This window comes from Cryptomeria japonica, chromosome 9 (assembly GCF_030272615.1).
Source record: "Cryptomeria japonica chromosome 9, Sugi_1.0, whole genome shotgun sequence".
Lineage (NCBI taxonomy): Eukaryota > Viridiplantae > Streptophyta > Pinopsida > Cupressales > Cupressaceae > Cryptomeria > Cryptomeria japonica.
Genome location: NC_081413.1, coordinates 754,673,109 through 754,694,427, shown reverse-complemented (window position 1 = coordinate 754,694,427; position 21,319 = coordinate 754,673,109). Strand labels below are relative to the sequence as shown.

Here is a 21,319-nt window from a genome sequence, read left to right as displayed (position 1 = left end):
TCGGAGACCGGACTCTCGAAGTGAGGAAGACAAGGGAAGGAGCAAGGAACTTTGGAACCTCGGGGTTCCGGAGTTTCGGGATAGGAGAAAGGAGGGCTAGGAAAGGAACTTCGGAACCTCGGGGTTCCAGAGTTCCGGAGGAACTAGAGAGAGAAGGCAAAAGGGGAAGGAACTTTGGAACCTCAGGGTTCCGGAGTTTCGGGATAGAGAGGGAAAAGGTTAAAAAGAGAAGGGGAACTTCGGAGACCGGAGTCACCGTAGTTGGGGAACTTCAGGGACCGGGGTCACCGTAGTTGGACAAGGAACTTGGGAACCTGGGGGTTCCGGAGTTCCGGGGTTGAAGAACAAGGAACTTCGGAACCTGGGGGTTCCGGAGTTCCAGGGTAGAAGGACAAGGAACTTCAGAACCTGGGGGTTCCATAGTTTCGGGGTTGAAGAACAAGGAACTTGGGAACCTGGCGACTTCAGGGACCGGGGTCACCGTAGTTGGGAAGACTTAGGAACTTGCTTCTGACAAGACAACACTTCACACTTCATAATTCCATTGCTTTCTCCTTGATCAACTGGGCAGTGTTGGTCCATGGAACATATCTCTGATCGGTTCTCACTGATGGACCAAGGGTGTCATAAAATGACAACAGTGCATTCATGAAGACCTCCCGATAGCTGACAGCCATGTAATTGGCATCAACAGCCACTGCAACTTCAACAAGGGCATCATGAATTTTACGATATTGAATGTTGTAAGTTACTGTCTAGAAATTGTTATGTTTATTAACAAACATGAAATATAATTTGAGACTGCACGGGTTATACTTCAAAATGAAATTCATAGGCCCTCAATGATCAACCGGTTAATTAAATACTACATAAACTGGACATATATATCTATTTGCAGTTAGTCCTAGTAAGGAATTTTACAATCTAAAGTCAACAAATTTTAAAATCAGCAATATCAAAATGGCACAATGATAGTAAATCAATAATGCTAACAATATGGAAGCTAGAATTAACTATGCATTGGTAGACAATTCCTCCACAAATATTTGGACATTTCTAAAACCACAACTGTAAGTAGTGGATTATAGTAGCTGTAGATGAAGATAACAACTCTCCCATAGTTGGCAATCATGACAATTCTCTACTCTTTTTCATTATGATTTGATTGCTGGCCTTGAAATTCTTTACACAACGATTATGTAGTACTATTCTTATGTCTTAATGATTATCTTATTAAAGTTCCCTTGTGGTGCCGATTACTTTTTTAATAGGACATATATTTCCAATGCAGCTCCTTCCTAACTCATCACATTAACAATTTCTTATGAAGAACCTAAAATAATAAACAATTTCTTATGAAGAACCTAAAATAATAAGTACATGGCATGAGCTATTGAAGAGCACACGGTTATACTGGGGGGAGGGGTGAATCAGTATAACAACAAATTTTACCAATTTAATCTTTATCAATCACAATAGCATTATTCACTAACTTTCAACAATCATGCACATGAGAAGAATGCAATAACAATGTTTATGTGGAAACCCTAATGGGAAAAACCACGGCAAATTAATGCTTTTTATATAATTCTTCTTTTACAATGTTTGTAGGCACCAACATACTAGAGGCACCAACCCCTAACTTAGTTTGCGAGCACCAATCCACTAGAAGCACCAACTCCCACCTCTAAATTTGTAGGCACCAACCGCTAATTAAATTTGTGAGCACCAATCCACTAGAAGCACCAACTCCCAATATGAATTTCCACCTTAACAATGTTGCTATCTCAATGGATGATGAACAATTTCAAACTTCTCCACAAATTATGTCTTTTTCAATGGATGACAAAAACTCTCTCTATGCCTTAATTAAAATTTCCTTCATATTCTCTTCTTAAATCTGCTCAAACTCTCTTCACAGTTTTGCTCAAAAATCTTTTCTCAAATCTGCCCAAACTCTCTTTATAAATTTTGCCCAAAAATCTCTTCTCAAATTTGCTCAATCTCTCTTCATAAATTTGATATGAATTTCTTCTTATATCTGCTTTGAATCTTCCTTCAAATCTGCATATACTTCTTCAGATATTCTTTTTTTACATGTGAGACTGCTGGTTAATATGAGATATATCTTCTTTATTACACACTACACTCTCGTCATCATCCATCACCAATGATGCCTTATACTTAACCGAACAGTGCAATCCTTTTGAAAGAATACATCTCTTGATTATAGATGCAACTCTCCATTGTATTTTTACAAATCGCATCTCTTCATTTGTTTTTAATCACTCCATATTCTTATTAAGGTTTTGTTAATATTTTAATTCATTTGCTTTCGATTGCACCTTCTCAAAGACAATACAGATTGCACCACTTCATAAATCGAATCTTCTCCGTAAGAGGTATGTTATGAATCAAATTTGTTATGGGTTGTTAATTGAATTTGTTTTGAACCACTCCATAACCATTGCTCCGCTTAATTCTAATTGCTACATTAGAAGTATGTTTAGTTATCGTTGCCAATTTGAAGAGACAAACTTGCTCCATTAATCAAATCGCTGGTAGTTTATCACTTTTTTTCTATTGCTTCTGAATTGCTGCCCATAATATAGTTCATCTTTATTTATGACTTTAACAAGATCGCACCCTTTGTGCTATTTCTATTTTTTCTGTGAAACTCACTATTCTTGAAGTAGACGATTTGCTGACCTGTAATTGCTGATGTTGGACAAGGAGATCGCTTAATACTGTCTTTCTATTAATTTCTTCTTGAATGAAATGCTCATTCACCATTACTAATCTTTGTATACTTGCTACCTTTTAGCTAACACCATCTGTATATTAGCATTTGTTCTTATTTAAGTGTAACTGCTGCATACTCTAATGAAATTGTTGCCTTCATAAAATCCTTACACTAATCGTTGCGCATAGATTAACATGCATAAACCTCTTTACATGGGTGATCATACCCATTTGTTTATCCTTTAACTTTATCATTAACTCGAGCTTTCAAAATGATTTTTCTTTTGGTTGATAAAGGAAGGTCGGCCATTATCAAGGTAAAGTCGACCATTAAAAATTCTCTCTTTTGTTTACTATTACTGCTTTGTTAAACATAGTCAATGCCCTTAGATAAACTCATTACCCTTGTAAAGTCAGCCATTATTCAATTGAGTTCAATTTAATTCTCTTACTTTCACCAATATCCACTTCCTTTATGCATCGCTCTGTATTCTGTACATGTTTATGTGCATGGTCACTTCATTTTTATTTTAACATTCACATCGCTGCTTTAGAATCAACTGGTGCCTCACGATAGCTATATGTTCAATAGACCATTTATACATGTGAGTGACATCATTGATAACTTGGATCCTTAATAATAATACCCTCATCTCCATGAACAGTACAGCAAAGAGGTCGGCAAGTTCTTCTTGCAGCATTGCCTTTAACAATGAATTCCTTGACAGTATCTATTGCAGACCAACAACACAGACTTGTTGTTTTCCATCAAAGCTTCCTTCTTTTACTAAGTAGATCATTAGACTTGGCACCATAAATCTCGAAGAAGCTACCATACAATTGAAATGCCTGGTTTACATCGCTGCTATAAGGAGTTTCTTCAATAAAGTATCATTGAATACATGAGCACAACTTTCTCCAAACTTGTACATACATCAAAGACCCTTCTTGACATGGCTTTGGCATCAATAACAATCACGATTGACATTAATAACAATATTTCCATTTGGATTGTCTATTAAGCTCTTGTTGATATAAATCACAGCTATCCAACTCCTTAACAATTAATGACATTGTCATCTTTGACATCAATGACAACATTTCCAACAGTTATTTACCTTGTCAATCCCTTCTAATCCTTTTGATGTTGCATTCTCCTGTATGCCTTGAGCACTAGTGACTTTGCCCAAGTATGTGACATCATTCTCCCATGCAAATTCCTGATACAAATTAGTTTCCACTTCTATGGCATTTTGGAATCCTCTATCTGGTATTGATCTTGGAAACATATTATTGAACATTGTAATATGCTGATTTGGAAGCATTTGAATAGCAAAATAAAGATTAAATTGTTTACCAAAACTTGAAATGGTTCCATGCTTTCCCAACTAAGCACCTTGCTGTTCAAGAATCTTGTCTCATGAAAGAAGACCTCTTAGCCATAACTGTCCTCCAAGTTTCCATGATATCACCTTCAAACATAACATCTTTCCCTTCAAGTTTAAATTTAAACTGCTTGGATTTATAAATATGCAATAACTCACCGAAGGGATGCAACCATCCTACATCCATAATCATGTCAATTTTCACAACATAGAAATTATCACATATATTATGCTTTGCAATTTTGTCTTCCTTAGTGGTTGCCTCAAATTTGAAGTGCATTCAGCATCATGCTTCCACTGTGCTACTCTAATACAACTGGAAGTTGAGGATTTTGAACTAGAAAACATTTCTGTGACCTTGAAATTGTACCCATTAAGCATTTCAGCTTCATGTACTTTTCAATATCTTCCTTTTGTGACTCTGGATAAAAAACCAGGATTCTATATGCAAAAATATTTTTGAATTTGAAACAAAAATTCCACATGCCCTTTTCTGCAAGTTGTATCCATTAGTACCACTTTTTGCATGCTTTCTATGATGACAAGAATTCTGTAGTGATATGGGAAAGAACAAATATTAAATATTTTCTTACCTTGGGCTGTGAATAAAATGCTCAAACCCTTTTGGCAAAAGAGGATTTGTTGAGATATATTCAACACCACCATTTTTGTAATTCAAAACTTTTTCTTCAAAAGCATGTCCATCCACAATGCTACTCAGTAAATCAATCAATAGCTCACCCTTTGAGAGCATGGAGGATAGTGCATGTTCCTAAAACTCGAACTTCTCGCATCAAACTAGTAAAACCTTTTCCTTCTTAACTTATCACTATTTTGTCGACGAATGCAATCATTAGAAATCAATAAAATATTGTCTCTTACAAAAGAATCTTTGCCTTCAATTTGCTTGTTGGTTCCTCTTATTTTTGCTCCCTAATTTTTCCCTTCTCGTGAATTTATCTCAATTGTTCCTATTACCATTTGAGGTTCCACCATCTTGTTTCAATCTTCTTGATCTTATCAAATACTAACATATACAATTATTAGAGGTAAATAAAGCATCTTTCATTACCAAAGAGTTTTTACTTTCAAATTGTCTGTTCAGTCCAGCTTGTTCTTGCTCAGTGATGTTTCGTAACTCTATCTAGTTGTTCCTCTTGCTTCTTGATGTCTTTAACCTTCTTCAATTGTTCTTCTCTCTCTCTCTCGGGACATAGTTCTTTTAGTAACCTCTACATAATTATAGAATGTTAGGAATACTTTTGCACTTCCATTTAGATTCGGCTATTCTTCATACCATTTATCAATTGCACTTACATTTTCCGTTTGCAATATTCTTTTCCAAAAACCTCTCATGATAAACAATTTATCCTATAGGCTGGCAAGATCTTAGCTTTGGTACCACTGTAATGTAATATCCCCAATTTGGAGCTAAGGCAAAATTTAAAAAGAATGAGTGAATAATTAGAATAAGGCCAAAAAGCTCAAGTATTGTGCATAATATTTTAATTATTCATTATGACTTAAGTTGGGGCCATTTTTAAGTTATAAAGTTATCTCTCCTAGGCAACTTTACTTGGGGGCCATTTAATAATTGAAACAACTTATATTATTTGCCTAAGTTGCTAATGAGGAATCTTCTGTAGGCATCGAAGCTTTTTGGCAGTGGGCTGGGTTATTATTTAAAGGGTTCGATTGAGGAATTGGATTCATTCTATTGATCATTTATTTCTGAGTTTTCTCTCTGCAAGAAGACGTGTTTATGATTTTTCCTCAGGACAAAACCCCTGGGCCTGGAACTTGGATGCAACCCCAAGGTTCTAGTTTGAATCTATTTCAGTTTGTCATACCTTTGCCAGCTGCAACTACAGTCTCATATCAGAGGAAGGAAGAGCCAGAAATCGGAATTCATACACCAAGATTGAAGGGCTTCAAAGTGCAAATCAGGCGTATTTCTCAGATCAGAATCGCACCTCACAAATCAGCATCCCAGCTCATTCAGAAATCTCAGGGAATTGCAGCATATCAAGGGACTGGGAATGTTAAAAAAGCAGATTGAAACCTACAGCAAGTCTGATTTGATAATAGCCCATAATTCGACCCATGTATGTAAAAACTCTGTTTTTTTGTCAATAAGAGCTCAGTAGTGTTGAACCTTTAGAAATCACCTTGTTTCTATAATCTTCTCAATTGCATGTACAAATTTGTTTATGTTGAGAATTAAATCTTAGTTTAAAATCAGTCAAATCCATACTTTCTATCAAAAATCAGTTGTTAGGATATTTCATGTAATAAGCTAGATAGTGGTTTTATAAGCAATATCAGGTCTGAAAATGATACCAAAAAATTCACAAGATTTATATGAATACTACATAATATTGTTTGCAAATCAACACTGCCAATGTACCAAAAGCAATTGAAACTTCTGCAACTTCTATAAATCATATGAAACTATTGATTGCAAGAGAATGGGCTATTACAACAGCCAAAACACTTACACTAACAAAAAATGAAATCTAAACTACACCAAATAGAGCAACAAAATCTAGCTAGTCAACGCTCAAGTTTCATCTCTTGTAAACTTTTTATTAGTTTAAATATGATTTCTATAGCAAGAGGAACTGTTATGACAGGCCAATATATCAGGAAAAACATCAAATACAATATGGAGCAAACAAAGCATAAAACTCACACCCTGCTGGATCAGATAAACTGAAACTCCCTAATATTCTCCACAGAAAAAAATGGCATCCCCAGCTCTTGAAAATGATCTTGCATAGCAGAATTCTAGTAAAAACAGTAGCGCCCACAACAACAGAAACATTTGAAACCAATATTACACTTTTACACAAAATCGGGTGATTTCCACATTGGAAATCTTGAAAGTACATTGTCAATTTCTCACCCAAACAACACAGAAAGATGCTACAGCAAAATAACTAATCAAATATGCTGGAGACAATAATCTTTACACAAAATGACAAATGCATTTATTTGAAAATCAAATTGCATTCACACTTGCACGCAAACACTACATTACCTCTAGCTGATTTGCACAATCCAATGAAGCTCCATTGCACTCCCTGAGTGAGAATGCTCTCTGGAATCAAAGTGGTTTTGTCCTCTGACCCTCACAACTCATGAGTTTTCGTCCAAAAGCTCTAATCTCTTATGGGTCTTCATCCACAAAAGATGATTGGCATTCAAGAACAGAAAGCTCATACAATGCGAGAATTGAGAAGTTAAACTAGCAAAAGATCCACTGTAAGTCTTCAGCCATGGATTTATAGATCTTAGGCCAAATCGGGCACCCAAAATCTCAAAGCCATCTTTTGAAGGGAAAATAAATTTGAATTTGCATCAAAAACTCCCACCAATTCTCGTATTCCAAAATAGCTTGCCACTTACTATATCATATTGGCAATTACACCCTGTCATAGATTCTTGTCATAACTGTCAGGAATCATCTAGAACTGGCCTCTTGAGAAAACTTGATGCTTTCCTTGGGATTTTTTAAATAATATATAACATTAAATGGCCCAAACTGCCAAAAATATGAATTAAAACACGACGAAATAAATCTTAAATAAATTATATACTTTCTGCTCACCTTAGCTCAGTGGAAGTAAGGAAAACATGGGTTAAAGCTCATTGATATAGATTTTAATTAAAATGGGGACATTACACATTTACAGTAGTACAGAAGCCACACAAATCACAGTCAAAGTATATGATATTCTCCCTATCAGGACCAAAGCTTCAATTTCAACCAAAATCCCAAAATACTCAAGATTGCAATCAGCCAAGATTTGTCTTTAAGTCTCAAATTCTTTATGCAACTAGCTAGGCTACTTGTCCTTTCAAAGCATTAATGGCCAGAGTCAACCTGATCTTCACCCATCTTTTACAAGGAGGACCTGTAGTTTAAGGAATAAAATCAAGCACCGTGTCTACTTTTCTCCCGAACACAACAACGAACAATGGAATCACCATCAACGAAAACCAATGTCCATAGCCATACATCAACCACATTAGGAAACTAGGGTCCCTAGGAGGAAGAATAATCAAGAGGATGGAGGAAGAGATTCAGCAATAGTAGGAACCTTACATTGCTACTCTGCTTCAGCTCGCAATTTTAGTGCCTAAATGCACTCACTTAAGTAGTCTCATGGTTTTCAGCAGTGGAGCCATGTACTTATAGGACAATTCCCACAATCCTTTCCATTATTCTAACAGGCAGCACATTAGCCCTCTAGAGAGAAAGCTCCATATTAAGGTATCACACCTTCACAATGTTTGATCACTGACTACCAACAGAAGATCCCAATCCATTACACTTCCCTTCTCCAAACTCCTCCAACCCTTCACATCCATCACTCCAGTCCTTCCTTAGTTCTTGATATGTCATGGAATGTTACCCCCCACTTGGGTAATAAATCCCAGTGCTAAAGATTTGGTCTTTGAACATGGCTTGAAATCCTCCAGGGGAAGCATGGCCATCTCTAATTGCACTTCACAAGTTGACAAGAGTGAAAACAAATTTGCCATCTTCCTTCTTTCTCGTGATGCTACAATGAAAGAACTATAAACAAAGATGGCCAATAATGCTTTAAATACCTATGTAAATGCCAAAGCTCAAGCCAGAGAATAATTCCTCTCCCAACTTGAAAATAAGGTGAATGAAATGTCCCAAACCTTTCCAACCTGCCCTGCTAACTATTAAATCTCCTCTTTAATACTGCCCTCTAATCATCAGCAAGCTTAATTCCTCAATGTCAATCTTAGATGGACAATGAGGAAGCTGTGGGGCCTACACAAAATTTAGTCAAAATAGTTCAAGAAAAGCATGTATCTGGAAAACGGCAATAGATAAGAGGAGGAAGACGGCAATCCTGTATCTGCCTCTTGCCCTATTAAGCTATTAAGAAGAAAGGACCTCAGTGATAAGACACCCTGCTGTAGAGGGCATCTCATTGGTTTTAATTCGCAAGGATATATGTAGTCTTTAACTTTTTCAGTATTTCTGGTTTTTGCGCTTCACAGCTACTATTTTTAACATAGCTATAATTCTTATATGGTACTTTGGCTCTTTTTAGTCCTGCACAAGGATTTGACTTTGGTAGTGCATTTGCTCGATTGTGTATCTCTATATTTAGGGAAAAGAAGAAATCCAGTTTCAACACCCTATGCTATCTCCCAGAAATATGGGGCTTCATCATGGAACTTCAATGCTTTTGACACTTGAACGCATTCCATTCAATCCCTGGAGCTTTATTATTCCTTCAGAGTTAGTTTATGATTTTCTTTTAGTGTACTTTTGTCCATAAGATGTGGCCATTATATCTAATGTATTCCTGAAACCCATTGAATACAATTTTTTCCCTTGGGAGAAGAGCTTCTAAATGAAAATTGTGTAAAACAAGATGGATCATCATCAGGATGGATAATGGATATGGATTACAAGCAATAGCTACTTATATATGTAACCCCATGTAAGAACAACGGGTAGGGAATCTTCACTCTAGCATACATATGCTTATATTATGGACAAAGAAAAGATTTTTACTCTAGCATACCACGTGTTATATTATTGTCATTAAGATTTAATACCTCTTGCACTTCTGAGTTTATACAATTTTTAATCAAAATAGAAGCTTGAAGTCTGTAATTTCTTTTTTTCTTTCTTTCTTTTAGGAGAAACTGGTGCTGGGTCTGATGTCAATCTAGAATGAGCAATGCAACCAAATTCCAGAATGGGCGGTCACTTTGTTCAGGGCCATGTTGATGGGACTGGGGAAATTGTATCTAAGGAAGAAGAAGATGACTCTCTATGGATCAAGGTCAAAACCATCCTTGCATTGCTGAAGTACTTTGTTCCAAAGGGATTTATAACTGTGGATGGCACAAGTTTAACAGTCGTTGATGTTTTTGGTGATGAAGATTGCTTTAATTTTATGCTGGTAGCTTACACCCAACAGAAGGTAGTGATTCAAGGGGAAAAAGTTGGCAATAAAGTAAACCTAGAGGTGGATATCCTTGGGAAGTATGTTGAGAGATTGTTGAGTGGGTACAAGGACCCTGTTGTTTTGAATGGCTAGAGGAAATGTCTGTAACTATGAGAGATACGAGCATTGAATTTGGAGACCTCAATTGTGCTTGTATTCAACATGTGATTTTAACAGATCCAATGGAAATAAGATTAATTCAGTTTGTACTTAGGTGAATACAACATTCTTAATAGTGCTATTTTGGTTCAATAATTTTTTGACATTTGTATCTTTCATCTAAACAAATTATTCAGTCTTATGGAAGCGATTCCATTGATATATGATTTAGATGGTAATGCAGAATCTATATATTGTGAATCTAGAAATTCTTACCACAATGTGTAAGCACCATGAAAGGCTCAAAAAATTGAAGTAGAAGCCAGCTTCACTGGAAGCTACCAATATATATATTGGCTGGATGTTTGAGAGTGGTTTCAGATCTCTAGGAGTTATAATGCAAATTTTAGGTTTTAGAAGATCTTTTAAATTTTCAGACTTAGTCAAATTTCAATCAGTAGGCTCCTATTAGCATTCTCTTACTCTCTATATCTCTCTCACTTTATCTACTCCAACTTTTAGACCTATCTATCTACCTATCACTCTTCCTCTATCCCCTCTCTCTACCACTCTCTATCTCACTCTCTCCTCTCTCCCCCAAGATCTAGACCTATCTCTCTACCCCTTTCTCTCTCACCCCTAGACCCCAACAAGTGGTGCTACCCTCAACCTAATTTTGGTGAATTGGAGAAGCCACATCAGACTCTTAGAACTAGACCCTCTAGTTCTATCTCTCCCTTGGTTTTCACTAGAGTTGGGAAGAGGAAGATGCAATATTCTCTTTAGTTTGTTCATTGTTGTTTTTCCCATTTGGACATATCATTATATGTAATTTTGTTAACATTTATAAACTCATGTTGTTATACATTTTAAAGTTTGAAACTATGAGTATGAATGATGAAATTTCAAATATTGAGTGTTTGGAGATCAGATGATGTGTAATGTTTTAATTATGGCTCTTATGTTCTTTAAATGCATTAATTTTATTTATTTATTTATTTTTGTAAAACTACGGCTTTTTTTTTTTTTTTTTTTGCCGAGTCAAAGTCCGAGTCCAATTTTTTGGGCAGCCAAGTCTATGGCGAGTCCGAGTTTTCTAACTCTAGCATTGATTATCAGAAACATTTATGTTTTGGAATAAATGCTAGTGTGGAATACAAAAAGATGCTTCTTGCATAAAGTTACATCATGGTTTTTTTGCTTGATGATTTTATGCAATAATTGCTTTGTATGTTGCATATTAGTTTTACACTACCTATGGGTAATAATTTGCTATACTTGTTTATGGTTTTAAAAAAGCAAGAAAATTTGTTACTTCCAGCACTATTGATACAAGATTAATGTTTTATATGGATATTATTAGCATCTTAATTCACATCTTTTAATGGAATAGATGTGTGGTAGAATTGCTCTTCAAATAAAAAGAGGAAGTTACCAATAAATATAAACAATTTTAATCTAGATAAAATATATTTACAATTTATGATCTTAAATGTTTTATGGGGTGGTTCATTATCATGTTGAATAAAATTAAATATGTTTTTTTTGGATTACCGAGAGAAAAAGGTTGACGGACACTTCAATGCAAGGTAAATTTATTTGGTGCTTTTTGATTGAAAATTTATCTATGATTACATGTTTGTGTTATATTGAGGGTCTCCCCTTTCGCTGTTCGAAATGCTTCTCTACGGGTCATTTAGTTTAGAATTGCTCTTTTTTGCGTCACAAAGGTGTTGCTACTTGGTGGCACTTGATTGCTTTTGATTTTGATTCTATTGACTCATCTCTAAAGGATGAGACCTCCTCCCTAGATAAAGTTGTGCCTCTTATTACATTGAAGTTGTTGATGTTGTTATTGTTGTTGTTGTTGTTCCTAAGGATTCAATTCGTGTTGCTCCTATTTTGTAGCACCGTTCTACTCCTACCAAATTTGCTCTTGATGTTGTTCCTTTGCAGTAGCACTCTGTTGGCGCCTCTATTTGTAACCCTGTGGGGTCCTCCCCGCTTGATCTCTCTTTTGATGGTCCTAATGATAGTATTGCCTGGACTGTGGTTTATCGCAAGCAAACGGGGAAGTCTTTTCCCCTCCCCCATACCCCTCCTTGTCAAGGCTCAAGTGTATCTCCCCTTGAATTGGATTATGGGTTGTTGCTGGTTTGACAAGTTTTTCATTTGGCCTGTTCGACCCTTTTTTTCGAGGTTTGCTCCCTTATTTTGTTATCTCTCTTACTGCCTTTGGGTTGTTGTATTAAGGGTCAACACCCTTGTTTTTGTTGCTTTCTTAATCAAAAACATGGTGGGCTTGCGACCTAGTAGATAGAATCATTAAGTCGATATTTATGGAGAAGTATCAAAACACATCGATTTATTTATAAATCTCATTGCATGATCTCCTTACATGGAGTTGATATACACACTAAATCCTAAAGAATAGTTTAGCTTATGTATTTCATAATTAATTAATAATATCATATTCCTTAGGTGTCTTGGGTGTAATCTTAGGTGGATGAGGCAATGTTGGAGTGCTAGATAAAATTGATTCATTAGATGGGACGTTTTTTTACCCCTAGCCATATTTTGATATGCTATAATCTAAGATATGAGGACTTTGAGAAGTAGGTATGGTATGAAGTGTAAATAAAACTGAAGAGAAATTAAATGTTTCCTTAATAATAGCATTAGGTCCCATATAATATAAATAATATCAATCGCATGGAATTCAAATGAAGACTATAAAAGATATATCAATAGGAGTGCTAAATAAGTCTAAACACCCTTGTGGGTGTTAGAGAAAGGAAAGCAAGCTATAAATTCTTGTACTAATGTAATCAATTAGGTATAACATAGGCAAGACAAATCAAACCATTGCAATGCTCAAAATGAGTCTAAAGTCATCATTAAGATACCATTTTCTAGTTCTCATAATTTATAAGAAGTAATGACTTGACATGTAATAATACATCACTAGAACCATCAGTCATCTTGGGAATAGTTTTTCACCCAAAACCACTATCATCACATTACATGTTGCAAACCATAAAACCGCGTTCAATATCATGCATGCAAGATCAATAAACATCACAATGCAAGGCATGTGAAGTAAGGTTGAAAGATAAATAGCATCATTCTCAACAATAACACTAATCATAGTAAATGTAAGATCAAAGTGGTGCTCCTAGATAATAGAGGTGAGGTTTTAAAAAGAAAAGGATGTGAAAACACCAACTATGTGTTGGCAATTGACACTCATTTGATTGGTTTCATATGTTGTCATTGATGGCAACATGTTCCGGTTTCATTCTTTGGTTTGGTCGTTCGCTGACGCCGGCACCGACACAGATGCCTACATGTATCTTCACCGGTAGGAAAGATTCTATGGGTATCGACATTGAAGGCCGACATGATTTACATTCAGGGTACCACCATAGGAGGCCAACATCATTGGGAGATCCGACAATCGGCAATTCATTTTGATATTTATGTATATATGTAATGAGCCGACATGTATAATCGTTTTGTAATTATCTATGTAAGTCGACATGAGTCATGAAGGATTGTAAGGGTATATAGGTCAGTTGATTAGATCATTTTGTGATATGAAAGGTAATGAGAGAATATGTTAGGATATGATTGGAATGATGGTAATGATTATAATTGAGGATGTTGTAATGCGAAGGTTATTTCGGTAAGGGTTTAGGGTTTCAGAACCGGAACAGTCAGAGCTTGAACCAGAACTCAATCAGGCATAGTGGATGCATTAAATGAGTTCAGTCTTATGTTTTATTATTCAAAGTGACTATAGTCGGTGAGACTCCTTTGTGTTGAGCAGTGTGCTCTAGGTTGTAAGCCTTCCTGCATGTGCAGGCCCCCATATTATGTAAGCTCTTTTCATATGGCTAGTGGATTGATATTGTGGGTTACAAATCCCACCGTGGTTTTTCCTCTTTGAGGTTTTTCACGTATAATTCTCTGTGTTATGGTATTCATTTGTGTGATTGGCTTATTGATTGTTTTACTTCTTTCAATTATATATGTACCAGTTTACCCGTTGGTGAATGCATGTTATAATAAGGTTAAAATTGAACATGTTGGTAGAACATTGATTCACCCCCCCCCCTTCCTTCAGTGTTCTTGGATTCCAACAATTGGTATCATAGCTTTGTGCCTCGGAGGAAGTCTAACAGCTTGAGGGAGATCCTGAATCCGAAATCCATGGATATGAGTATGGAGAAGCAACTTGAGGTAGCACTTGAAGATTATGATGCAGAAAGGATGAAGAACTTGAAGTTACAAGATGAATTGAATTTTGCCACGGAATTCATTCTTATCCTACATGAGAGGTTGTCATCTGTCAAGCTAGGAGGAAGGAACTTCTGCAAAATCAGGATAATGAAGAGAAAGATGCACTTAATGAAAAATGTCAGAAACTGAGTCAGGAGAACATGGTCATGAGGAATTAAATGCAAACCCTAACTATGAGGATGTCAAAGGAGATTGAAGACCAGAAGATGAATCAAGAAAACCTTGAGAGATCTTTGAAAGATAGATCAAAAGAATGCATCTGGTTGGCTCATGAAAATGATATGTTGAGATCTAAATTAATGCAATCCCAAAGCAATGAACAAGAACTTGAGAGACAAATGATAATTCTAAGAGATGATCTGACTATTGCAAGTAAGTACAATGACAAATTCAAGGTTAGTGCAACACAACATGATGAATTATTGAAAAGCCAAAGACAAAATGGAGATTCCAGTGGACTTGGATTTGAACAAGGTCAAAGCTCTAGTACTGCAAATGAATATCAGAACCAGAAGACACTAGTAAGGCAGTTTAATGCTTACAAATTTAATGGTAGATGTTTTGTTTGTAATAATTTTAGTCACATGGCTAGGCGATGTAGAAATAGAGCAAATCAGAACTATAATTCTGCTCTTGGTCAATGTTCTAAATGCAACAAGTATGGTCATAAGACAAAAGATTGCAAAATGAATGTTAAATGTCATACATGTGGAAAATTTGGACATATGGCTAATCAGTGCAGGTCAAGTAATTATACTGGTTATAGCAAAGCAATTCAAAAGAACAATGTTACATGCTATGCATGCAATAAGATTGGACACATAGCTAAGTTTTGTAGAAGCAAAAATCCACCGGTTAACAATGATGGATCAAATGATAAAGGGAAAGAAAATATCAATGATATCCGGCAAGATCGTGTCAAGAAATGGGTCAGGAAGTCAGATGATCAATCAGCAGATGAGAATGCTCTAGTTACTCAATCGGTAGAGGAAGTCACTCCTGCACCGACAAGAAGCTCATCTGGTAACTGAGGCAAATGCCTTAGGGGTAGGCAAAATTCATGAAAATATTGCTTAAGCTCGGGGAAGATGTTCCAGACATTAGAAAAGGTTTATCTGGTATGGAGATGTTCGACCAAGATCTAGTATGTTCCACCGGAAGTCATTCATATCAATGACGGATTAAGGTTTCTTGAAGGTTAAAAGGTTGAATCCACTTCATTTTTTATCACCTTGCATTTAGAGCGATTAAGAGCATTACAGAGCAAGTGTAAGGTGATTCAATGCGATCAGATATCTTCTTCAGCAATTCCACCAGCGATCAGAAGAGTTCTTTAGGGTTTCACCGGCAACCATTTCTCAGGTACTTATCGAAATCATCTTTCATGATGGAAGCGAGATCATCCTCTGCACCTACTTTTATTGCAAATCCAATTGTTGTCAAGGTTAAGGGTCGTCCTAGGCCAATTTTCAAGCAATGTTCGTATATTGCCACCTTGGATGATTCGGTTGGTGCATTTTCTCGTGTTCCGGAAGGAGTTGTTTATGTGGAAGACGTCAGAGCATACATTCACTGCCACATTGAGGATTTGGGTACCAGTGACATCAAGAGCATGTATATGAGCGAGTTGATGGGAGACTCTAGAAAGATCAAGCCCGAGTATAAGCACATTGAGGATCTAGGGTTTACTGGCATTCTTGATATCCCTGAATTTGAAGATGAGATCATCAGATATGTATTGAGCAGAGTTCATGGAGAGTTCATTTGGTTGGACAAACCTTATAAGATCACGAAGGAGGCCATTAGGGCCATCACCGGTTTGCCGCAGATTGGTTAGCGTCCGAAGAAAAATATTTCAAATGATCGGGTTAACAAACTCACCGACGCAACTTTGGACCGACAATCGATGAGGGTCAGCACCATTACTGGTAGAGATATCAGATTTGGCAGCATGATCATTGGATACAAGGTATCTCAATCTAATCGCCTCAACTCTGTTTCTAGTTCCTGCATATATGTTGCACATAAGATTATGAGGGAAAATGAAAAGATAGATCTTTGTGGATGGATGTTAGATGAGTTGTTAATTAACCTTGGGAAGATCAAAGGAGAGAAAAAGGGGACATTCCGGTATAGGAATCTTATTGTCAGCTTGATACTATTTTTCATTAATGAAACTCCCGGTCTTGGGAAGAGACAATGGACATTTGATATCCCGGTAGGAAGAGAACTAAAACAATCTATTTCTACTTTGGGTAGTCAGCGAGATGATAAGGTTTGGGGTTATTTCAAGGCATTCCAGAATGCAATGAAATCCAAAGAGAGGGTTCCTAAACAAATTGTTGAGAAATACTCAACCGAGATCTGCTTTATGGTAAAAAATGATGAAACCTTAATGGAAGCAGTTAAACCCCGGAAGATATGGATAGAAGAGATGGGATATGAGGTTGATGATCAGATTCTGGATACTTGTGCCAAGATGTTGATAGATGCTCCTATTAATGAGACTGAAAAGTCATTTGGTACTGCAAAACAAAAGAAGCAAGAGGTTCAAACCGAATTCAATTGAAAGAAGGGGGAGAAACAACAAGGCAAGGCCAACAAATTTGTTGAACAAGTTTCCCATGGCATCAAGGCCTTAATGGATGTTGTTCTGGCAAAAAGAAGGAAGAGGAAAGAGCCTGAAATCTTCATTGAGCTCATTCCATCAAACTCTGGAACTGAAGATGACACACCTTTAGCATTCAAGAGGGTATTGAGGAAGAAAGGTGAGGAGACTAAGGAGGAAGCAACCGGTAAGGAAGGTCACAATCAAGGTACCGGCAAGCAAACCTGAAAAGAAAAGAGCTCCAAAGGAAACATCTCATACACCTTCTGCTCCATCCAGTACTGGCAGAAGAAAGAAGATGGATGACATATACCTTGCTATTGTATCCGGTAATGTAACTATCATCCCACCCAAGACTTGTGCAGAATTGGTAGATGAAATCACTAAGGATGGTATGTTGAAAAAGGTCCAATTTTATTATGAGCACTTAGATGATGATGTGCAGAGAGAAATTGAGGAATCAATTTTCTTATACTTGGATATATTTAAGAAGGCTTTGTTGGAAATTGAGAAGCAAATACTGACACAACTATATGACAACCTAGATGTTAGGAGATTATCAGCTATGGAGGAGGATAAGCGCATAAAAATTCAAGAGTTATTAACTACTTGTGGATCCATTACTCCAAATGAGTTGGATATGACACTTGAAGTTGCCTACAGAACAATCTTTCGAAGCAAGCACATGATAGTTAGTCTTATGTCAGGTAGGGTTAATGAAATAGTCACTAAAACTCACAAGGCATGGGTTCAATTCTTTGTTGAAAACCTTGGTTTCTACACTTCACTGAAAGCTAAAACAGACATTACTAACATTCTGATTGAAGGGAAAGGCAAAGGTATAGTGGGTACCCCATTAAAAGATAATAAGACATTAGATGTAGAGCCCCCGGTAGAATCTAATGTATAGGACACAGAGGTGATACCGACAAATGTAGACATACCGATAGATTCATAGAGTGTACAGGTTACAAATGTTGAGGACAATAGTCCTTCGGATCAGAATGTACAGGTCAAGGATACAGTTCATGTGGAGAAGTAACTAATATCGCACCAAGTGGCGAAGCCACCGGTGCAAAAGAGGAAGTTATTAAAGTTAATCAACCATCAGAGGAGAAGAAAGAGGAATCTAATAGGGAACTGGTAGCGAGCACATTATTGTTGTCAATTGACACCTCACTGGTGGAGCAAAAGAGCATAACTGAGATGAGTTCTATTGAGCTCATGGTGATGGTTGCTCAGAACATGATGAAGGAAAAATCAATGGACAAAGGAATAATTGATAAGTCAATCCCAATTTTACACAGACTTGTTCCAGAGTGTCATTTTGACAAAGGAGCAAGCCCATCCGACAAGCTCAAAATAATTGTTGGACACATTTCTAAGGATTTTCAATTACTGCAGCAGATATCTAACCAACATGCATTAGAGAGATTCACACAAGCTAAGAGAGCTACTTTTGATCAGATGATTGAATCAGAGAAGAAAGAGATTTCTGAGCACTTTCCTAAATAAATATTTGATATTTATTTTAAACCCCATTCCCACTATTAATTAAATTCTATTTAATTAATTTCTTCATTTTCATTTATTTGATTAAATAAATTACTCAATTTATTTAATTAAATTCACCTAAATTTTTTCTAGCTTTTAATTAAATAAATCACTTTATTTAATTAATTCCTCTTTCTCCCCTTTTAATTAAATTTATATTTAATTAAATTGATCCTTGCAAATAAATAAATCTAATTTATTTATTAAATCCCCCCGCTTGTATTTATACAAGTTGCATCTATTTTGGTTGAAATAAAGTAATTTTATTTTAATTAAAATCATTTTTCCTCATCCACTTGCATTTTCCTACATCTCCCACTTGCCTCCTAAACCCCTTCTAGAATCTTTTAATCACTTCCAATTTAGCCTAATCCATCTCCTAATTATTGTCACATTCCTAAGTAAAGAGAAGTCACAACTCAAAGCCTCCAAAGTCTTCAATAACCATTAAAGGCTTTGTGTCTTCAAAAGGTTAACCTCTAAAAGTCTTCCAAACCATTAAAGGCTCTTACATAACCATTTATGGTTAACTCACCTTTGACCTTTGGTTAAAGACTTTCCTCTAACTTAACCATCCTTTTGACTCAAGGGTCTCATCAAGCATTCATGGTTTTAACCTTGGTTATCCTATTAACCCTTGCACAAGAGTTTACCCCTTGGGTAAAAGCTTTATCCATTGGATAACCCTAACCTAACCTTAACCCTTACCTCCTAGGGTAACCTTCATGTCTTCTCAGACATTTAATGCTTCTTGCATCTCCTCTCAAGCAACCTCTTGTTGACAATTGTCACCATTTCATTGGTGAGAATTGTAAACATGGATTGATTAACTTTCAATCCTAGCCCTTGTTGAGATTATTCAATCTTAACCACCCATTGCCCTATTTTCCCTATAAATAGAACTCTCATTCCTCATTTTCATAATAATCCAAGTTTTCATGCATCTACATTATAGTCTAATTTACTAAGCATTTTAGCTTCTATTTGTTAAAACGTCATCATAAACATTTAAAAGCATTTCATTTCCATATCATATAGAATATTCATGCTAGGCTAGTATATCATGTTAGGATAATTTGTTAATATTTTATCATATCATTATCTTCATCATCATAGTTTTAACATGTCATATATATCTTAGAATGCATTCATGCATATCACTCGTTCTTGGAGTTGTCATTTCCTAAGTCATTTGCTCAATGATCCGACAACAAAGCATTGACTTTAGGGATCTTGTGAGATAGAGAACAATGGGACACCCCTTGGGAAGTTGAACTAATTCAATTAGTTCATATACTTGCACCAAGAGTCTCATTGGTGTGTGGGTCTTCTGATTTCGAGTTATTCGTTTTGGTCACTGCATTTTCCCGCATACATTTTTGGCACCCACCATGGGGCTCATCCCCAAAAATAACATTGCTTTTTGTGCAGGCTAAGGATTACAAGCACGCTGGAATACCCTTTTAGCACATCTGTGGCAAACTGTAGCACATTCATCGCACTGTTTAGTGCATAGGACCCATCTTCCAGTGCTTTTGAACTTTTTTTTAGCGCATAACCTTCTCTACTTTTTCTACGCATAGAAGTATCAGTGTAGCGCATTCAGGCATCAAAGTAGTGCGTAGGGTTTTTATTTTAGCGCTTTAATAGCATTCTATAGCGTGTATGTGCGGAAGTTTTTTGCAGGTTGAAGGAGTTAAAATTAGGATTTATGATTTCTTTCTAACTTTTTTAAGTTGGATAAAAAGAACTTATTTTTCTTTTGGATAAAAAAAGAACATCATCTTTCTTTTGGACATAAAATCAACCACATTTTTCTTTGGGTTTAAAAAGAATAAGATTTGCAAGTTTAAAAAGAACAACAAAATTCACACTTGGTTTCTTGCAAGATTAGGGGAAAAACACTTCATTTTGGGCTCTAAAAAGAAAATTAATTTTTCAAATTTCCTGCCAAAGGTAAAAAGAACAATCCACGTCTTCTTGTAAGATTAAAAGAAACAATCAATTTGTCCATTTCTTACAAAGCAATTCATTTTCAAGCAAAGTGCATTATTTTAAATTGACCAAGATTTCATTTCCTAGATTAACAAACAAATTGCTATGAGGAACTAAAAAGAACACCATGCTTATTGGAGCAATATCTTCAAATAGAGGATAGATCATCATTGTTTTAAAGGTTAAAAAGAACACTTGTTTTCCTTGTCTCAAAAGTGGAAGGTATATGCTCTCCCCTTAATTGGATGACCAAAAAACCAAAATACTCTTTTATGCTTTATTTTACTTCAAGCACTTAAATCCTTTAGAAGACCCGCCCTCCCGAGTTGCCCTTAGGGCACCATTAAGGTTGGTGAGAGGGGAACGACCTAAGTGGGAAACGACTTTATCGCCAAGTGCTCCAACCCACTATAATCAAATGTGGAGGCTGACGAAAGTCCCCTCCAACGGTTTTTCTTAGTGATTAGTCTTCCCCTAGTATCTTTAAGACACGTAAAGCCTTTGTTCTAAAGGCTGAAAAGCATCCCGAGGGAGTTTATCACTGAAGACCAAATGGAAGCTTGATTATGAACCTTAGCATTAGAAACTTTGAATCGAGTCAGTTGTCAAACATTTGCAATATCATAGTG

At 36.2% G+C, this 21,319-nt stretch overlaps 1 pseudogene across 1 annotated transcript in view; it reads left to right on the top strand.

Annotated features, from left to right (window-relative positions):
• Nucleotides 1–10,395, top strand: part of LOC131064624 (riboflavin synthase-like) — a 92,860-nt pseudogene extending 82,465 nt beyond the window's left edge. Inside the window, exon 2 of the transcript XR_009111301.2 lies at nucleotides 9,822–10,395. The product of XR_009111301.2 is annotated as a riboflavin synthase-like (transcript). The remainder of the gene's footprint in view (nucleotides 1–9,821) is intronic.
• Nucleotides 10,396–21,319: the final 10,924 nt, after the last annotated feature.